Raw genomic sequence first — 14,835 nt, forward strand, 5'->3', positions numbered from 1 at the left:
AAGTATGTTTTGTACGTATAATTGTATCGAAAAGTAATTAAACGATCAAACGAGCCCGCCGAAGGCGTAATGGAACGTCTCGTTCTCGATGATAATAGTTAGTAATGCTTCTCATTGCGTAGGCTTTACAACATTTTGTCTTCTCCATTGCGCTCTCTCTTTTCATATTTTGCTTGTTGTGCAAGGGTTCGCACGCATTTCGAGTAGTACTCTCAAGTTAGTATTATTATTAAAAACAGGGAAGGTCTAGAAGATGCCGCCCGGAAGAAAGAGAAAGCGATCACGTTCTCGATGGAGAGATCATCAAAGATCTAAGGAGAAAAAACGGAGGATATTGTGGAGCCTGCGCAATGACAAGCATTACTACCTATTATCATCGAGAACGAGACGTGTAATATAATTAAAATTGATTTTGGCGAATATATACCTTTTTCATATAGTTTGAGTAATAAAGAGTGTGAAAAACTTATCATTTATTCCGAGTTAGAGTGCAGAAATACTTTTGAATTTCTGTTGTTTTTTTAGTGAATTATTGAATATTTTAAATTATAATGAGAATCTTTTGGCAGTGAAATAAAACAGTACATAATTACAAAATATAGAAAATTTTTAACTATTTTATTAATAAATTTAATAATTTGTTGAATTACATTCAATATCTTTTGAATCATTCAGTATTTCTCAAAAAAAAATTATTTAATCAAATATTCCCTCTATATCTAAACTACATTTTTGCAAATTTTAAATTAAATTATTAAATTTAAAATTTTGTAAAGTTTAAATTCCCATAATTCTTTCTATTCATTTTACCCCCTCGAATCAACGCGGTTATATATTTTCCACAGGTTTGTTACACACTAAAATCCTTATAATCCTTTTGTTTGCTTCAGTGAATTAACTCCGGATTTTTTTTATAAATCTCCGAACATCTATGAGACATGCAATTTCTAAAATTTTTTTATTAAATTCCCAATATTTCAAAAATAGGTACTAACATTTTTTTTTAATTTGACGTTGCAACTTTTTAACGAAGCGGAAAATGTTTTATAGAAACTTTTTTGTTTGTCTTTGAAAGGAACATGATTACATATTACGTATAGTTAGTTTAACCTTTATGAAACACCGTGTATATCCACTTATGCAATAATAATAGAATCATTACAAAAAAAAACATTATGATAAATTAAACGTTAACTATAATTACATTATTGGACTTTATATTATGCTTAAAATTATATTCTATTATTAATCGTTGTCATTTTACATGTAATTTTTCAATGATTGTGCGTTAAAGCAAATATATATTTTAAAAATCTTGCATATAATGTTCTGTAGAGGCTGCAGCATGTGTCATTCTATAGAAATAGATATCTATAGACACTGCAAGTGCAATTGTATGGCGAAGAAAAGCGCTAACAGAAACCCATTACGATGCGATCGATTGAGCGTCGACGTTCTAAAGCACAAAGCATTCGAGATTAATTAGGAATCGTAAGCGACGACGTGAAAATATCGGAAACTTTATCTAGTACGGCCGTATCTAAATATAAATAATAACGATAATAACGACAAGAGTTATAATGGGACGGAAGATTTAGCGGAACGAAATTTGCATCAGGGCAAATATCAAGTACACATTAAGGCATAAATATTCAGACGCGCGCGCGAGAATGTCGAGAGTGAAATCGGTGCGCGAGTGCTGCGCGTGTCTAATTATGGTTTACATAAAATTTACGGCGGCCTAAGAGAAATCTTTACAACATGGTAAATGTCTAAATATAAATGCTAGTTAAGCACGGAAGTCACACGCATTCACACACAGAGCATCCAGCTCAGCGTATCCGCGGAAACGCATTGATCGATGGACAGCGAGAATGCACTTTACGTGTAGCAACTCTAGCTCGCGTAAGTGATAATAAAATGTGATCATAAAAAGTTTACGCTTGTCGATCCTACGTAATTTCTATGTGACGCATTTTGCGACTGTTGAAGATAAAAGTTAACGGTCGATGTATTGAATCAACCTTGGATATTTACACGATATATAGGCCATTAGTATTATTTTTATTTTTTCAATAATACTATAAGAGAGACAAAAAGAGAGGAGGGTACGAGAGAATTATTTTAATAAAGTAGCAATTTTTAATTATCAATATAAAATTATAAAACTGATACAATGTTTCGCATTTGTTCATATAATCCTTCTTTATTATCGTGGCACGTGTTATAAGAAGCTTAGATATAATAATATTCTCAATTCTTTACTTTTCTTTAGAGACTGATTATGTCAGGTAACAATAGTAAATATTTCTTCAATTTTGAGACTCACAACTTTCTGACATTTTCAAATTTGAAATAAGTCCAAATCTGATTGGCTCAAATCTAAACTAATGCAGTGGGTTAGGTACCTGATGAGGCTGATACCGGAAAGCATTATTAATTGTATTTAGCCAACATTTACATAGTATAAAGAATAAGAATATTCTCTTTACAGCATATGATATCGTAATGTTAAACTATATATATATATATATATATATATATATATATATATATATATATATATATATATATATATATATATATATATATATATGTGTATATATATTTCTTAAAATACATACCTATCAAAAATGTCAATAGCTCTTGTTCTATAGATCTATAAAAAACTGTGAGAAAGTATTCTTAACATTATATACCTGTAATATATTATAAAAATATTATCCTCATATTAGTCAATTAAAAAATAATGTCATGCCAGGCGAAAAGGATTAACTTTGTTTATAGTATATGTTTGAAGTAAATATTTAATCATATGTAGTATACAAATAAAGTTTATATATATATGTGTATATATATGTTATGTACATAAAGCTATATACGTATACGTATATGCCCACGTCGCGAATAAAATTTATATATATTAAATTTTCGTACGTAACATTTCTAATACATTTCTAATGTTCAAACATAAGGAAACCGACACGCTAATTAATTATACTGTCGTATACAATTAAATCGTTATCGGTCGAACAAGCAGCCGAAATTTTCATTGGAATGCACTTTCCAACTGCACACACGTAATATTGTTTATGTCGTATTACGATCGTATTACGATCATGTTAAAAAGGTAGTGAGAGGGGACACCAGCTGAACGACACTGTAGAGCGACTTGCGACATACGCGGCAATTATCCGCTCCCCGTCTCATTTGCGATTGTAATTAAGATCAGTGCGAGCGCATTGGACCATTGCGCCGATCACAGCTGATTGTGACGCGGTCTGGCGTGCGCGTTGCGATTTCATTACATTGCTAATGCGACTAAATGTCTCTCTCGCATCGACTCGTCGCACTGCTTATTTAATCATTTCCAATTTTTTCTGTCTTGCGTCACTGTTGTTTGTTGATTTTTTAAAACCATTTACAATGATAAATACGAGCTGCCGTAGTCAAATTGTCGAGGATATATTGGGAAATTACATCAAGCAGTAACATTGTCGCGCATTAATTTATTCCTTTTAAGCTAATGGAATAATCTCTAAGAGATGCAAATTGCTTAATAAATTCAAGAAACTTGAAGAAGTAAATGTATGTTGCAGTTTTTAAAATTCCTTTGATTTAAAATTTTTAATAGTGAAATTAATCCAAAGATTGAAAAACTGAATACATATATAATATCGATTGAAATATACAGTTTAATAAAATTGTAGGAATGTTTGTAAAAACGCCGGAGGCATTCCGGGAAGCGAGTCTTATCGATAGGTGTAATTATGGGTCAATTAAATTAAGTACACATGTATGAACGTGGAGGAACGATTTTCGTCGTTTTGTTACTGATACATCGGCGTCCAACGCGATTTTATGTTATCTGCGGCGATACATTGCCATATTATCATTGATATTTATCAAGTGTGAAACTTGTTTTACTTTTAAGTTGATCATAAAATATTCTCTCTTGTACTTTATAATTAATCCACTCAACGGATTATTAGCGAGTAAAAACATTTCTTACGCAACAACCAAGTTATTTTTGTTTCATTTTATTTAGTACCGCACAATTCAATAAAAGTATATAATTTAATATTTAATTTTCTGATAATACAGTGTAATTACTTAAATTAAAAAATTCAAGACTAATTTTATAAGACATCAAAACTAAAATACGTTTAAAAAAAATTATTCTTTTAAGGAACTAAAGTTGAGTTGCACTGTCTTTTAACTTTCTAAAATTACTCTCTCAGATGATCTTTATAATCTTAAGTATATTTCATATATGCAAACCTAAATTTTATAAATATTTCATGTTTTATACATAGATTAATTGAATAAGCGCATATTTCAAAAACAAAATAAATGTTCTATAAAAAAATATTTTAAAGAAATTCGTAAAAATTTCATACAAATAACGTGTCATTTTATACACTATTTTTTCGTTTCAATACACTAACATTCTTTCATAGTCACGTTTCGCTTTTATTCAGCCGCTGCCATGACCGAAACTTTATTTTGTGGCTTGCATGATCTCGTTTTCGTCGAAAAAAGAAAGCGTGCGATCTGATCATGATAATCTACTGACAGGGGTTGTGCGTCACGTAGATGCATTCATGCTCGTTGCGTGACATTCTCTTCTCTTTCTTTTTCTTTTTACTGATCATCCCTTAGATTCATCGCGCTCACTTGCACGACGTGAAATGCAAAGAAAACGTGCATACGCACGTGCGCATCTGGTGGAGACACGAAAAAAAGTATGAGAGCATACGCACCATACGTCACGCACACATGATACCACGGTGGACTAAGATAAAATCTCAAAAAAAAAAAAAAAAAAAAAAAAAAAAAAAAAAGACAGTTGCATGTGTGTGGCATTGATTAGCATAATATTAACAACTATTTGTTAAAACAATTCTTTTTTTATTCTAACTTTTAAATAAAAAATTATAAACTTGTTTAAATTAAAACTATTTTAATCTTCATAAAATCTTTTTTAAATTACAATTAATATATCGCTTTAATCACATAGTATTTATCTAAGTACCAAGTTTTTTTTTTAAATAACAATTTATCTTTAATTATCTTGAAATCCATTATATTATAGTATTATAGTTATATATATTATTATTATAGTATTACAGTTATATATATTTTAATATATCCTTTTTTTAAATACTAATTTATCTTTAATTATCTTGAAATCCATTATAGTATTACAGTTATATATATTAGTACTAAAATAAGTCAAAAGTCAAAAGAAATACCTTTAGAAAGGGGATATGAAAACTACAAAGGGTGCGCCGGTCAGCGCACATGTTGCAACTTTCCAGAGAGGGAGATTATGGAGAGAAATGGAGGGTGAGAATAAGCCTTATTATTGTTGCGCGACAACTTTGACACGATACCCGCGTGGAACTCCTCTTCTGTGCCCTACTTTTACCGCGCTAGCTCGTACGCCGCGTTTGCTTGTTTCCTTTTCACTGTCTATTACTTTGTATCTCGACGTTGTCGGCCATTACATTTCCCGAATTGAACGCGCAGCACGTACGTGCAATCCATCTTAGCCGGTCAGAAAATTCCGCGACTCAAATTGCAATGGCAATTATTGTAATGAGGCAGAGAAATGCGTCGAATTACTGAAATACAACCGAGTGGCGACAAGTTTCAAGCACAAGTTTCATGAACGCAGTATTGCAGTAGCATATGTAGTTAGCGCGAATTGTTTTGATCCATAGTTGGTGATTTCGATGCTTATAGTAAACTAATTGGCTAATTTTACGAGGGATTAGAACATTCAGTAGTTCCTGCGAGCGCGGATGTAATCGGTGAAACGTGTTTCCATCTCATTTTACTGTAATTTAAAGAGTCTGCGATGGTAAATTCTATATTGCGGATCGTAATTATGGTATATTAACCTTTCATGATTTATATATATATATATTTCATATAGAAAATATATATTTTTAGAAAACAGCGGATCTTAAAACTTCTGAATCTCCCTTTTTTTTTAAGTGGATTCTTTGACATTTGGAGACGATTTTTTTCTCAGCCAAAATGTTAAGGCATCGATAATTTTCATATTATAAGTGATTCAAAGAAAAGGACCTTTTCCAAATTTGTAGAAAGTTAAAAGATAAACACAACTATATTCTTCAATTAATTTCAGATGATGTTTTCTTTAATAAAACTTTGATTTACGGATTACAAAGATATACGAGAGCTATTCAAAATTCAACCTTTAGTAGACTTGTAAAATAAAACAAGAAACACGAAAATTATTTTATTATACACAAAAGTTACTTACATATATACTACTTTGCGACTTAATCGCTATCCGAATTAAGGCACTTGTCATAACGCGGCAGAAGCTTTTGTATACCTTCATCAAAGTACGATGCCGTCAAACTAGAATCTCATAATCAATTAACTTTTAGCACTGTTTACAATTGTTTTTGAATTGTTGCGTTCTTAGTAGTAATGATAAGCGATGTTAATTCAATTTTCAAAAAATTAATCTTTTTCTTCGAAAATCGATTTTTTGTAATCGATATTTTTCTCTTCGATTTTCGTACGAGTTGCTCAATCAGTTGACCAATCATTTCAATGAAGAATTGATTCGTTGATTTATTTATTTTTCATTACCACTTGTTGCCACGTGACAAATTTTATACACATCTTGAGAACTGTCAATAATCTTAAAAAAAGATTTATAATAAATAGAAAAGGAATGTAAAAAATTAGCAGTAAAAGAAAGAAAATTATTTTAATCTATGATTACGAACATTTACAAGTTTCAATATTACATAACTGACAATACGAGTTCTTAGAGAAAAGCTTTGTCCCTTCTACAATACTACAATATTAATATTAATTTGCGTAAATGTTTAGAAGTGTTCCTTCAGCGAAAACTCAACTTTTTTGAATAGTATTCAACAAAACTATTATAAAAATGTATAAATGCTTTTAGGAGAGAACAATTCTTTATTAAAAAGTTATTATTATATATAAGAAAGTATCGAATAAAACGTAATGAGAACGGCAGAATCACATTTTGCTTTTTTCATTTTTGTTTATAAACACAGCATATCAGTTTATAAACACGAATCAGAATATGTACTGAGATGTTTACTTCATATTCAGAACAAAATGAAATCTATTGTTGCACAGTTCCAAATGGGTTTTAACTTTCCACGTGAAGTGAAGTCTACCTCACATCACTTCTGCTTTCAGAACAAAACGAGGTTTATTATTGTACAATTCTACATGGGTTTGTAACTTTCCAGCTTTTGAAACGAGGTCCATCTTACATTACCCCTGCTTTTAGAGCGAAACGAGATCTATCATTGCACGGTTCCACACATTTTCAACTTTTCACGCAAAATGACGTCCACTCCACATCACCTCTGTTTTCAGGGCGAAACGAAATCTATCATTGTACTATTTTTCATAGGTTTTCAACTTTATGTGCGAAGCGAAGTTAAGCTCACATTACCCCTTGCAGATCCTGTAGATCTGAAATTTAGAAGTAACTTTTTGATTTGACCCTAGTAGATAGTTAATCGAACGCAATGGTGGAAGAGGAAGAAAGCCATTAGTTACTATTCTATCGGTATTGCAGCAGTATCTATACCACTGTGAAGATTGAACGCTGAGGACAATTTACAATTTTTTTCATATTCCTGAAAAGCACATTTTTAATAAATATAGCTGATTAGTAATTTAGACAAATATAGTTTTGTTTAACAATATCTTTTGTTAAATCAATTGTTTTCAAATTTTTATGGGCTTATATCAACAAATCAAAATATATAATTTTTGTTTGTTATTGTTAGTTATAATTTTATTATTATAATATTTGCATAGTCTGTAAGAAATACACAAATGTTTACAATGTTTTTAGAATTAAAACGTATATTCTTATTTGGTAAACTTAATTGATTAATCAGATTAATTAAACCTGTTTTGCTATGAACGACAAACGTATTGCACAGTTTGTCTATAATTAGTGCTTCTGCAAGATGCTCTCTTTAAATTTTAAAGCCTCTCATATTTCTTCATTTATGATAAAGTTTTTAATATTTGACATTCTCCAGATGAATCCAATATTTTTGCGTTACAAATGGCATCATGTGCTGAAACATAATTGACTTTGTGATATTTAAATTTTTCAAAGTTTTATGTAGGATTTCACAATCATATGCGGCATATGGTGAGCACCTGTGAGATTTATATTTAGATCTTTCCTTTAATCCTGAATTGAGCATTTTTTTCTCCCTTTCTCTCTCCTAAATATTTAAAATATCAGCAAATCCTTCAGTTATCAGTGAACATTCATCAATAAGCGAATATGTATCAATTGTTTTCAACAGTCTTGATCCATCGAGTTAAAAATTGTGGACATCGATGTACACTTTTCTTATTCTCCAACGATATTCATGTAAACCACTTAATGCAGTTCTTATTGAAACAAATGTTACCAGAAATCTATTATGCAGAAGTTTGTCGTAAGAGTTAGTCAAACCATGAATTGCAGTTGCTGATTAAGAAATTTCCTCTACTGGTTTAACACAACAAATACGTTTTGTGCTCACACTTTGCAGCAATTTGGAATATATCGCATTCTTTTGCAAAACTACTTGTTTCTAAGTCTAAAAAAACAACAGAGTATCAAGGTTTTCTTTTTCAATGTCCAAGTCATCTTCAGTCACTGGGACAGCTAGCTCTGTTAATAATCAGAATAACTGATTTTGTACATAGTATCTTCAGTATTTTCTCTTCTGTGACGAAGTGCAGTGTGTGGTATTTTAACATTATCCGCCTTCTTTTGAAGGCAGATGTTTGCGATATCACTCTTTTTTGATGCAGTCTTTGCATTCGTGATACATGGCGTGAATAATGTTTGCTTAAGAATAGACTCAAATTTTTGGCAACTTTTATGACGTAGTCGTCACCAAGGTTTTTTGAGCAACTATACATGCAACGATAATCAGCAGATGCAGAGAGACTCTGGATCTGGACTTGGATGTTTTCTTGCCATTAAGGCATTCAAACTTTTATTTCGGTTATTGAAGACCCCAGGCAAAAATTTCTCGGCATTATCAGCCAATTTATAGAAAATATCCTGCAATGTTGAATCATGCAAACCTTCTAGAATAATTGTGTGATTGTAATTTTCCTAATCTTGATTAAAACTATGCTCCACACTTTATATGATCATTAAATACATGATGTGGTATCGACCTGATTGCAGCTGCCATTTCTTTACTGTTACCTTTATTCTGCATCAAGGCGTACGTGAAACATCGATGCAGGTATGTTAATGTAGTCTTCGTCAATTTAGCATAATTTTCTTGATGATTATATAGTAATATTCGTCAATTCGGTATGATTTTTTGGTTTATAACTTCTTCACTCCGCTAGCAGTACGGTCTGACTGTTTGATAATATCATGTTTACTAGCTACTTGGCAAGCTGCAATAGAAGAACTGTCATCATCACCAACTAATGCATCTACTTTAATATTTTGATTTTGTAGAATCAAACTCTCCACAATCAATTTCTTGATGACATGTGATTTCATAGCTTTGTCGGAACTGTAAAAATTTTTTTCTGCAACTATGAGCCGGAAGATTATTATTGTTCTCATATTTTTTGCATTCTATTACATGTGACATAATCTAAAACTACATCATTTCTGGCTTCAATAACAGCACCAAATCTATTCAGAATATCAGATGTAATCGATTGCGAAATATTTTTTAATTGTAAAACTTTTAAATTAAGCAAATGTATTATTATGTCTGGTTCGATTTTGATCGGTAAAGTATAGGACAATTCCGGCATCTGTAATGAGATTATATCATTAGTAAAGCGTGATATTTCAATTTTTTAAATTTAATAATGAAAAATAAAAAAACAAATACCATGCCTACAACCTTCGAATTGATATCAAATCGTGTGATATTTTCTTTATCAGGTAGAACGTGTTGTTTTCTCCTGGTGACTTTATTCAGCAATAAACACATGTAGCAGCGGATTATTAGGATTGAATCAAATCCATGTCTGTTCATTTTCAACATAGTCAAGTGAGAATGTTTCCTTGCAGGAAACATCACAATTGAGAGCAAATCGTCAATTTTACTATTTGTCGAGCTTGAAAAACTGTTTACTAACTTTACTCTGTTATTCTATGAATTTTATGTAGCCAAAGTTTTCTATTGCTTAGTCCAAGTCATCGATTTTTAATTCTTTTATTTTTTCATTTTTTCCGATTCAATTTTTCCTTTCCATCTATACTTAAACTTGTTCTAACATCTTGTTAAAGTTTTGATGATTACTATTCCGCACTGACATGACACTTAGCTATCATTGTTGCTACCCATGGAGAAAAATAATTTGCGGTGTTGTCACGTCTATCATGTTAAATAATATAATACTTCTATCGTTAATAATAATAAAATAATTAAATAAATACACATATTGTACGCATATTAACATATATGTTTTTACATAATACTTAAAATAAAAATAAAATTTTTATTTTACAGATTTTTTGTCATGCAGTTTAAACAGTCGTACTCTCAATGCTAAAAATATCGTATCGCCTTAATAAATAATACTAAATTCGGCATTATATGTTATTAAAAAATAAAGTAGATTTTTCTGATGACTTACTAATTATTAATCTTACTATTGATAACAATATTGATAAACATATTTTATATTCTCTGTATATTTGCAAATAAACGATTTACTACATCGTATTAACTTTTTCCTAGAACTGTTTATACAATTCCTCCTTAATATGTCATACACAAACTTCATTGTTTTTCTAATATTAGTTTTTAATAAGAAAGAGCATTAAAATTGTCAAACCTTAATTTTGTTATATATCCTAAATTAATACCGTTTCCTACTTGATTTTAGGAGAATTATTAAATAACCTCCTCTATAACATATCTAAGTGAGGATAAAATTGATGCAACTTTTTAGACATATTTACCGAATAATCTTTTTAATGCAATTTAACATTTTAGTCTATTCTTTTGAACGCAAAATATTGACAATAAAAGTTGACAAAACTTACACAGCTTGAATCTTTTTTTCTCTTGACATACATTGTAGAGAGTACACTGCCTGATAATAATTTGTTTCATCCCCCTAGCGAGTTTATACGAGAGATATTACGTATCTTATATAAACTCGCTAGGGGAATGGAACGAATTATTGTTGGAAGTGTACATTCTTAAGTAATACACGCTTAGAATTTTGCAGCCTCTTTTGATTCCTGAGATATATGTATATGTGACTTTAATATCATAATTTTTGTACTTATTTATGCTATCTTCTTATTCTATCCTACTTGTGTGTATATATTATTTCTATTTATGTATATATCTTTCTTTTATATTTCTTTCGTTTACATTTACTTATTATTGCATCACTGTTAGTATATTTAAAAATTACTGTTTAGATTTTTTTGTTTACATTTACTTTGTGATTGTGTCACTGTCACCCATACGCTTTAGAATTATTGTTTAGTTTTGTTAAAAATTTTAAAGCATAACTTTAGATAACTTTAAATAGACGCTTAGACGGGGGAGAGACGAAGCCATTATTTCATGATAAAAATATTAAAAATATATATCAAGGTTATTAGAACTAAATTTCTTTTTCTAAAAATATTACTTTTACAACGGTTCCAAATTTCATATATCAGGAACTAAAAGAAAGACCGCCGCAAAATTCAAAGCGAATATTTCTTAGGAATATCTATTCTTTCTTAATGTTAGGTAAAAAATTATAACTTTTCTGCAAATCTTTATTCTATATATAATTGTTTACATATAAATAATAAAATCTTATAAAGCATGTTTTTTTCTAAAGATTATATATAAATTCAAAGATATGCATTAGTGCTATATGTTATGAATAAAATCAATATATTATCTTTTATCTTAAGAGCGTTTTTGATAACATAAAAAAAAGAACGAAGAAATAAATTCACATATCAATGTTAAGTTAATTATCTGCTTTATAATAAAAAGTGTTTTTATTTATAATCGGTATTATAATCTACTTATAAAAAAATAACTGCAACTAATAAAAAAATATAGTGTAAGTTGCGGGAATATCTAAATGAAAGACAATACTTTTATAGTTATTAAGAAGAAAAGAAAATAAAACAAATTGAACTATCGTCATTATTTTTATATTTAATTATATCTAATAAAAAAGTCTAATTCTTTTATTATTTTAACAACAAATTCTTACAAAAGCATTTTACCCTTAATTGTTAAATGTCACCGGTGCCACCGCTCTATAATTTTTAAATTTTTTGACAAAGTATACCACTAATTTATTCAACTGACCGCGGTTAGTACAGGTGACGATGATAATGCGCAATCGTTTCTTTTGCTATATTTTTGAATTTAGGTAGATAAAAATATGCTTACGTAATAATCAACGTAGTTATGATCATATCAAATTGTATAACATTAACTTTTTATACTTTTTATAATTAGATTTTACACAAAGTAACTTCACGTCGATATCTTCATGCCAGGATAAAATGTTAGAACTCTTTCCTAATGAAAATGCAGACGAGTTACCTCACATGGTCAAATGTAAAAATTAAAAAATACAAAACACATGCATACACTTGTATAAAAAATAGGTTACACAATTCACTAACAATAAGAATAATAATTCAAATAAATCAATTCGTACATAAGCACATAAATATTAGCAATATTCTTATAATTTAGAATATAAAATGAGATTTAAATTCTATTTTGTTATTTATTTTAATTAATTTAAAAGTATATCATAAAGAAATAACTGTATACTATCGTTTAATTTATATTCGTATCGTTTCGTAACTTGTACTAAATGTGATCAGCTGAATAGATTAGTGGTATTTCTTTATTAAAAAAACTTAAAAATTACGAAGCAGTGACATTTTACCTGACGTGACATATTCTTCGGAATTATTCTATGTAAATTTAAAAAATTAAGTATATATTTTCCTTAAAAGAGAAAAGAAAGTATGTTATTAAGAAACATTTAAAAAGAAACCTGTTCTATTATGTATAGACTGCAGCATAAGAATAAACAATTATTTAAATTGAATATAGATAAAGTAAGGTATTAGTACACAGAAAAAGAAAGCAAAAATCAACAGGAAATGAGATAAAAAGAAAGCAATAGAAAAATATAAGAGAAGTTAGAGATGTACAAGAGAATAGTGGAGTGGTAGTTAAAATACAAAGAAACGAAGATTATATATTATTCGCTTTTAGATATGCAAATACACATACACACGCACACACATACGCACGCACGCACACATCATTCTGTAACTGCATAACTGTGTCATTTATATTCTTTGAATCTTTTCTTAAAGAATAATAATAGATAATTCTTTTTTAAAAACTCATATTTTCTTAGAATTTATTTCAATGATATTTCAATATGAAAGTTTAGAAAAAAATACTATGTTTCAAAAAATAACCCGCAGACTTTTACTATTAAGATATTGTTATTATTTTCTCGTACTGTTTCCGCTTAATTCTTATGGCTAAGGCGCACAATGTTTTACCTCAATGATTAATATTAGTATAATTAAATTAAAAACTTTCTTGTTATTAATGTGCGAAAAAATATTTTGTGTCAAATTGTATTCTATTGCAAAGATGACGCTCACATGTATTTGATATCCAAATATAAAAGTTAATAAAATTATAATTTTGTAGATAATATTATTTTGCATTTTACAAGCAACATTAAAAATGTTTTGGCACATTTGTAATTTCTATTACAAACATATTTTCTTAGACTAAATTTTTTTACATAAATATAATTTTTACAGATGTATGTATATATACATTTGCTGCTTCCTTAATAATTTAAAATTAAAATATCAAACTAACATATTTATGTTTTACTTAATGACAAATTCATAATATTTCATGTTTGTAAAGTTTTTGCACTTGCCAGAAAAAATAGTTACGCAATTATAAAATATAAGGAAAAATGAGAAGAAATCTGACAATGAAACTGATATCGTATAAAACTCTTCCAAATTACTCTTAAGAAAAAAGATGAGCTAGCAACGATCGTAAATAACTAAACGAATGGCAGACACACACACACATGTATATACATTACACTGTAGCTGCTTCAAATAAATAGTGATTAGAATTATGGCGACTATCATTCTTTTATTCATCATGCGTAACATGTAGATGTTAACAGTATTAGATATGCTATATGATTTAAAAATGCTATGAATTTTACTTATTCACTATAGAAAAATCTTGAAATATACATATAGAAAATAATACAATACAATAACGAATAGAAGTTTTTGGTAAAAGTAAGTGTAATAAAAATGTTTTTGTAACTTTTTGAAAGCAACTATTTTTTAAATAAAATTTTAAGGCTGGTTAGTTAAAAGTTACAATACCACAAAATATATGAAATGTATCATTTCTTAAAATATAATTACAAATTAACCATGAATTACATAAATGAATATCTAAAGTATGTGGTCTCTATCATAAGCGCAATTAAATAAGGTTAACGGTTAAATAAACATGAGTCTATTCAGTTTTAAACTTCTGTATCATAATAAATTACTGCTTGGAAAAATCATAAATATTTCATATTAATATCAATAATATTAATAATTAATTTGATATTTGATATTAATTTTTAAAGAATTTATGTCTGCGTGTATGTACAGTTTTCTAATTCATGGATTTTTGAATTATTTCTTACAACACGTAGGTAGTAAAATAGATAATATATACGCTTGGGCGCAAATGTAGGATACTATGTATC

General features: G+C 28.9%; 1 protein-coding gene across 3 annotated transcripts in view; it reads left to right on the forward strand.

Moving 5' to 3' along the window:
* Positions 1-14,835, forward strand: part of LOC140669011 (uncharacterized) — a 54,660-nt gene that overhangs the window by 35,927 nt on the left and 3,898 nt on the right. The window contains exon 4 of one of the 3 annotated variants that reach the window (XM_072898449.1): positions 240-2,492. The exons of the other annotated variants lie outside the window; for them this stretch is intronic. The gene's annotated coding sequence lies outside the window, so the exon portion shown is untranslated. Of the gene's footprint in view, positions 1-239; positions 2,493-14,835 lie in introns of those variants that run through there. 3 annotated transcript variants of the gene reach the window in all.

This window comes from Anoplolepis gracilipes, chromosome 1 (genome assembly GCF_047496725.1).
Source record: "Anoplolepis gracilipes chromosome 1, ASM4749672v1, whole genome shotgun sequence".
Taxonomy (NCBI): domain Eukaryota; kingdom Metazoa; phylum Arthropoda; class Insecta; order Hymenoptera; family Formicidae; genus Anoplolepis; species Anoplolepis gracilipes.